The sequence below is a fragment of the Triturus cristatus genome, chromosome 1_2, assembly GCF_964204655.1.
Source record: "Triturus cristatus chromosome 1_2, aTriCri1.1, whole genome shotgun sequence".
Lineage (NCBI taxonomy): Eukaryota > Metazoa > Chordata > Amphibia > Caudata > Salamandridae > Triturus > Triturus cristatus.
This window is the reverse complement of record NC_140580.1, coordinates 970627588-970634384: the sequence shown is the minus strand read 5'-3', so window position 1 is coordinate 970634384 and position 6797 is coordinate 970627588. Positions and strand designations below refer to the sequence as shown.

The 6797-nt window shown below is 42.2% G+C and overlaps 1 long non-coding RNA gene across 1 annotated transcript; it reads left to right on the top strand.

Annotated features, from left to right (window-relative positions):
* Positions 1-767: 767 nt before the first annotated feature.
* On the top strand, positions 768-5597 carry LOC146868480 (uncharacterized). The gene is made up of 3 exons (XR_014962916.1): positions 768-920; positions 1153-1220; positions 3570-5597. It is a non-coding gene; the product is annotated as an uncharacterized LOC146868480 (long non-coding RNA).
* Positions 5598-6797: the final 1200 nt, after the last annotated feature.

Below are 6797 nucleotides of genomic sequence, written 5' to 3'. Positions count from 1 at the left end.
TCATGTCTAACAACTGTTGACATTGAAAACAGGGCAGCGGACAATATTAATACCCACCTGAGGAGTAAAACACATGAGAGACTCTCTTTGCCAGTCGTAAAGAAGGCCCGTACAGAGCAAATGACCATAGAGCAATGCACAACTCGTGCACGTCAAAATATTGAAGAGGCTGCGGCTATCCCGCACAAGGTTGTGAAAGCTCTGTGTGAAGGTGCTGTTCCACTTCACCAGACTGATGGTCCTATTGGAGAGCTGAGTGTAGTGAATCAGCCACTTTTGTGGTCTGACACCCTATGATGACCCTCAACCACCACCATTCTGTACTGACTTACGTGTATGGGATGTTGAGGTGCAGTCTTGTGGGTGGTGGTGCACACATGTGCTCAATGTTGTATACTGAGGGATTTAGTGTATAATGTTATTTGGGTTAGTTGAATTATGACTTTGACCTATTGGCTTTGACGTGGTTTAATGTCATTCTGCTTTCTGACTTTACCTTGCTTCAAACTTTTCTGTGTGCATGGCTTAACTAACTCTGAAGCCATTTTCTGTGAAGAAGAGGGCATGTTTTGCTTTCCTGCTGTTTTTCACATTTTACTGACTAGAGAGAACTGGTTCTTATCAGAGGAATGTACATGGTTTGACTTTTAGTCATAACAGGGGCCTGATCAACCCTTGGTCTGACCTTGAAGCAGGCTGGTACTGGCTCTCATGAGAACTAGGGGGCGTGGCTTGCTAGAAGCTTCGTTGTGTTTTGAATGTGTATTAAAAAGGGGAGTCTACACTGGCTCGGTGGAAGTTCATCCGTGGAGCAGACGTGCTGTCATGGAAGAGTAGAGGCTGGTGTCACCTCTGACCTTCACCCGGTTCAAGCAATGGACTCCCCTTGAGCAAAGCGGGGTGAAGTGATGGAGCATTAGGTGAGGTGTCTCTGCTACTAACTGTCTCTTGATTCTTTACTGCCTTTCCTTCTGATTTCTGATTCTTATATCCATATATATATATATTTCTAAATATATATTTGCCTTGATTGGGTTTCAATCATACTATTGATGTGTTAGAGTCTGCTATGTTAGGTGCATTTGGCTTACTGTGTGATGCTATTTACTAATAAATACATCCCAGATATACCAATTCGTCTTTTCCTTGTAGCAGGAGGTGTGGACTCTTCTTGGCCAAGTATTCTGTTGTAGAAGGATGGGTGAATTCCCTTCTAGCAGGTAATTGTGTTATAGGAAGTTGGCGCTACTCCTCACAAGTGATGCGCAAATTATTGTTTTCTTGCCTTGCCTTTGGGGGAGTGTTGAAAGTTTGCCCACCTTAGGAAGTGCTGTGTATATGTTATATTCCATAAGTTTGGAACTGATATTCTCTCCCTGGGAAAGTGACGGTACATTCCTTGATCCAGGGGAGATCTAAGGTTTGTCATTACATTTTTGGCGTAGTCGGTTGCAGGATATGAACATTGATCTTAAAAGGGGAAGAAATATGTTTTTTTTTTTTTTTAAATTGAAAGCAGACTCTTAGATATCAATTGATTTATTTGCATGGGGTTTGCCCATATGATGTGCTGGCTCGTGAAGTGAGCTAATTGTGCTGAGTTAGAATTGGTGTGTGTGTGTGTTTAAGTGTGATTTGTAAAAAGTGCTTATAAATAGCTTGCTACGTGAGGCAGAAAGGGCTGGATCCCTTTCAAGTGTTTGCTAAGGAATGCATATCAAATGTTTTCAGTTGCAAAGTGAATGTAAAATGTCAGAACATAACTCTGAAGCGTGGGACTCCTTCGAGTTTAAAGACTCCGGAGTTGCAATGAAGGATGTTAATCAGCAGGAGATTTATGACATTTTAGACAGAGACAGCGGTGTTATTTCAAATGTGTTGGTTAATATGCATCAAACATGTGGGCATTTGCAAAAAGAACGTAGTGAGTTGAAAACAGAGCTAGTTGATGCCCAGTTTGAAAATATATCTTTGAAGACAGAATTAAACGTGTACCAGGCTCTGAAGCTGTTTACTTTGACCTGCCAGAATGATTCAGAAAGGAATGTGCAGGAAAGTGAACAGACTAATGTTTTAGGCTTAACGATCACCGGTTGCGGCCATAAATTAGACATGACAGTGAATGATACATTTTGCTTCGAAAGAGAAATGCAACAATATGATTTTGAATGTGAACAGCAGATTGTGTACAATAAGTCTGATATGTGGTCACTTCATAAACATGAACATTTATTTGGTGAGTTAATTCAAGAGCAATGTGCCCTTTTTAGTTACAGGAAAGTGCAGGGAAATAACAGGTCACTTTTAAATTCAGATGCTGGACAAATGTTGTGCTTTTGCGCACCAACAGATACTGGACAGAACAGAGTTAGAGAAAATGTGGTTTGCCTATGGGAGATTGCAATGGTTATTAAGTGGCATGTACAGACAGAAAAACAGTTTGCACAGGATTTGATAGAAAGTCCTGAAGTGGAGTTTGAAACACAAGATTTCCCAGTGAAGGTGCCCTATGTTATAAAGGAAATTAATTTGAAACAGTACAGAATGCCAGATGGGCGTGAAGGGATCAGTGAGATCATTCAGGGCTTGACAGATTGAGGTGGTGACAATTCTTGGCGCATGACAGTTGATTATTGCGAATTAGACAAATATATACCTTCTTTGACTGATGCTGTCCCAGATATTGTTACAGAAGTAGCATGGGACTTGATATGTGACTTTTGATATTGCCAATGCTTTTTTCTTTTTGATATGTCAAGAGCAGTTTAGTTTTTTTTTTTCATGAGGCGATAGACTAATGTCAGTTAAGAATTTGCTAGAATTAGTTGGACAGAATGGGAGAGCATTTTCAGATTAAAGAATGTGAAGTCTTGCTGGAGGTAAGGAGTGGTTAAAGCCGTTTTTCCTCTCAGACATGTAAAGAGTTGTTCTGGGAGTGGGTCATTTGAAAGCGTCTTTCAGATTGATGTTTGGGAGGCCTGCAATAAGATCATCCAGCAACGCTGAGAAGAGTTCAGGCTTTCTGTGAAGTCCGAGGAGGAATTCCTACGGGAGGGGTCATCTCAGCTCCTCTCCTCAGTAGACAGCGACAGCTTCTTGGAGATGGATGTCTGGGAGGCTTGCAAAGGAGCAGGTTCCCCCCCCCCCCCACCGCCTCCCCCCCCCTTCATGAGGAGAGTCGCAGACGAAAGTTGGCAGTAGTGCAGATCACTTCGACCTTGAAGGAGATAAGGTGCGAGCTAGAGACAGCAGAGACATCTCTGCTTGTTATGTTTGGCGAGGGGCCATTTGGTGTCCGCAGAGATTTGTGAAGGGGGGCAGCACCTGTGAGGGGTGCAGTGAGAGAAGGAGACTGCCCCAGCCCTTCTTGCTGTGTATAGAAAAAGAGAGATTTTACCAAGAATTCAGAGGCTAAAGCGTTGGTAGTATTCTTAGACAATTCCCCAGAGCTGGAGGAGACCTATGTAGACAGAAATTAAAATATTGTATTTTTTAGAAACGCAGGACGGAAGAAGTGTACTTTTGAAAAATGTTTTTTGCAAGAAGAGTGATGCTTGTTTCTTTTTCAGATTCGCCCAGTTCTCCGCGTGTGAGTGGGACACCCTTCTCCTGTGTGAGTGGGGCCCTCCCTCTCCCCCCCCCTCCCCCTTCCCTTCACTCCCCTCCCCCCCCCCCCCCCCCAAGCCTGGAGTGATCGCCAGACCAGACGGTGGCGGCTGATGCCTGTGGCTATCCAGACTGGATGGGGTCCTCCCTTGTCAAGGAGATACAGCTGCTGATATATACCAGAGAGCATGATGGACTGCTTCTTTCCAAGCAAAGCAGGATCAGCAAAGTGTGGAACTGTTTCCTTCACGTGAGGCCAACTTTACATGCCTGAAGGCTGTGTGTCTTTCACACAGGGTGACTGCTTGCGTGACTGTGAAGAAAAAAACCCAAAAAAGACAAAAGAGGGAACTACAGGATGTGTTTTGCCAGAACTGTTTTATCAACGTGAAGTTCAGATGCGATGGGAGACGGCTGTGTGTTTTGTCACACAGAAGGACTGTTTTTGATTTTAGAGAGAAAAAACCAATAGAGACGCTTTGCTGCAATCAGCGTAGATATTTTCTGAGTTAGTGAACAGTAATAACCTGTAGCTGTTGCTACAATATATGAGTTTGGCAGTTGAGTTTCCAGTTTCACCATGAGAGGCATTAGGAGCATTGAAAAGCTTGATTCATTTATTTTGTGCCTTCATTTAAAGGTGTATCCAGATATCTATGAGCTATTTCTAGATGCACCTGAGTTATTGCTTTTACATGTATTTAGAGAATGCAGACTTTACTTGCTCTAAAGTGATTATCATATACTTTTGATGAGTTTTTCAGTTTTGCAATGGAGCATTTCAATCATAGTTGCTTTTTAGTCATGATTTGTTTTGACTTATGTATTTTTGTGTAGCCACTTCACCACATGAGTTGCTGTTTCAACATGTGCTTTTTAGTAGTTGTGACTTTTAATTTAGACATGTGGTTTTAAATGGTTTTGCTTTCAATTGTGATATGCAGTGATTTAATGATAGTTTTGTTTTTCAGTTATGTATTTGCTAGATTTTGTTTTTGACATATGTGAATCGTGATGATCAAGGGTCATGGGGTGCAATGTAGTGAATCAGCCACTTTTGTGGTCTGACACCCTATGATGACCCTCAACCACCACCATTCTGTACTGACTTAAGTGTATGGGATGTTGAGGTGCAGTCTTGTGGGTGGTGGTGCACACATGTGCTCAATGTTGTATACTGAGGGATTTAGTGTATAATGTTATTTGGGTTAGGTGAATTATGACTTTGACCTATTGGCTTTGACGTGGTCTAATGTCATTCTGCCTTCTGACTTTACCTTGCTTCAAACTTTTCTGTGTGCACAGTGGTGCTTGTAAGTTGTGTGGATGAGAATTATAGGTGCTCCTTGCTTTTTTGATTCCATCTTGCTTTGGGCCTTTGTGTGCATGGCTTAACTAACTCTGAAGCCATTTTCTGTGAAGAAGAGGGCATGTTTTGCTTTCCTGCTGTTTTTCGCTTATTTACTGACTAGAGATAACTGGTTCTTATCAGAGGAATGTACATGGTTTGACTTTTAGTCATAACAGGGGCCTGATCAACCCTTGGTCTGACCTTGAAGCAGGCTGGTACTGGCTCTCATGAGAACTAGGGGGCGTGGCTTGCTAGAAGCTTCGCTGTGTTTTGAATGTGTATTAAAAAGGGGAGTCTACACTGGCTCGGTGGAAGTTCATCCGTGGAGCAGACGTGCTGTCATGGAAGAGTAGAGGCTGGTGTCACCTCTGACCTTCACCCGGTTCAAGCAATGGACTCCCCTTGAGCAAAGCGGGGTGAAGTGATGGAGCATTAGGTGAGGTGTCTCTGCTTCTAACTGTCTCTTGATTCTTTACTGCCTTTCCTTCTGATTTCTGATTCTTATATCCATATATATATATATTTCTAAATATATATTTGCCTTGATTGGGTTTCAATCATACTATTGATGTGTTAGAGTCTGCTATGTTAGGTGCATTTGGCTTACTGTGTGATGCTATTTACTAATAAATACATCCCAGATATACCAATTCGTCTTTTCCTTGTAGCAGGAGGTGTGGACTCTTCTTGGCCAAGTATTCTGTTGTAGAAGGATGGGTGAATTCCCTTCTAGCAGGTAATTGTGTTATAGGAAGTTGGCGCTACTCCTCACAAGTGATGCGCAAATTATTGTTTTCTTGCCTTGCCTTTGGGGGAGTGTTGAAAGTTTGCCCACCTAAGGAAGTGCTGTGTATATGTTATATTCCATAAGTTTGGAACTGATATTCTCTCCCTGGGAAAGTGACGGTACATTCCTTGGTCCAGGGGAGATCTAAGGTTTGTCTTTACACTGTGCCCTGCAGCAAGGACAATGCGTGAATCCAGCCAAATGTATGAAAAATATCTCCCCGAAGTGTTTGAAGCTCAGCTTGGAAACATACGTCAAGCTGTAGCAAATGTCCCTATCTCTTTAACAATTGATGAAACCACAGAGGTGCATGGTGACCCAGCCATTGGAACATTGGTCACATATTACAGTGATGATGAAGAAAAGGGTCGCCGCTCAGCCTTAGTTGACATCACTGTGTCTGATGAGTGTAATTCTGCTAAAATTGCATTAATGGTATACAATGTGCTTCAAAAGTTGGGTAAATCATGGCATGACCTTGTTGCAATATGTTCTGATTCTGCATCCTATATGACAAAAGCAGTAACTGATTTGTGCGTTGCTCAGAGGCTTAATTCCATTCAAATAAAAGATCCATGTGATCTTATACATGCTGTTGTTTCCTATGCCCTTCTCAGCCTGAGAACGGGGACAAGTATGATTTTGTTATAAAGGCTGGAGCAGTATTTAAGTATGTGCAAAACTTAAAATGCATTTATTCGCAAGAAAAAGTTGATGAGAGAATAAGATACCAAGGGCGGTTGTTGTGATCCGATGGTACAGCTGGTATGAGGGAGCAGTTACACTTTTAGAAATATGGCACTACTTCCTTGCTTTTGTAAACAATGAAGAAGCCACTGGATCCAAAATTGATCACCTACGGAAACTACTCGGCCCCAACAGTGCAAACCACCAATCTTTCTATGTGAAGCTGCATTTCATTGTTAAAACTCTCACTGGTATCATCAACATTCAGAAGAAGCTTGAGTCAGAAGAAACACATGCTCACCAAATATATTCAGCCATAGATGTTGACATGGCTTTGGCATTGGAGCAAGGCCCAATGGTCACCAG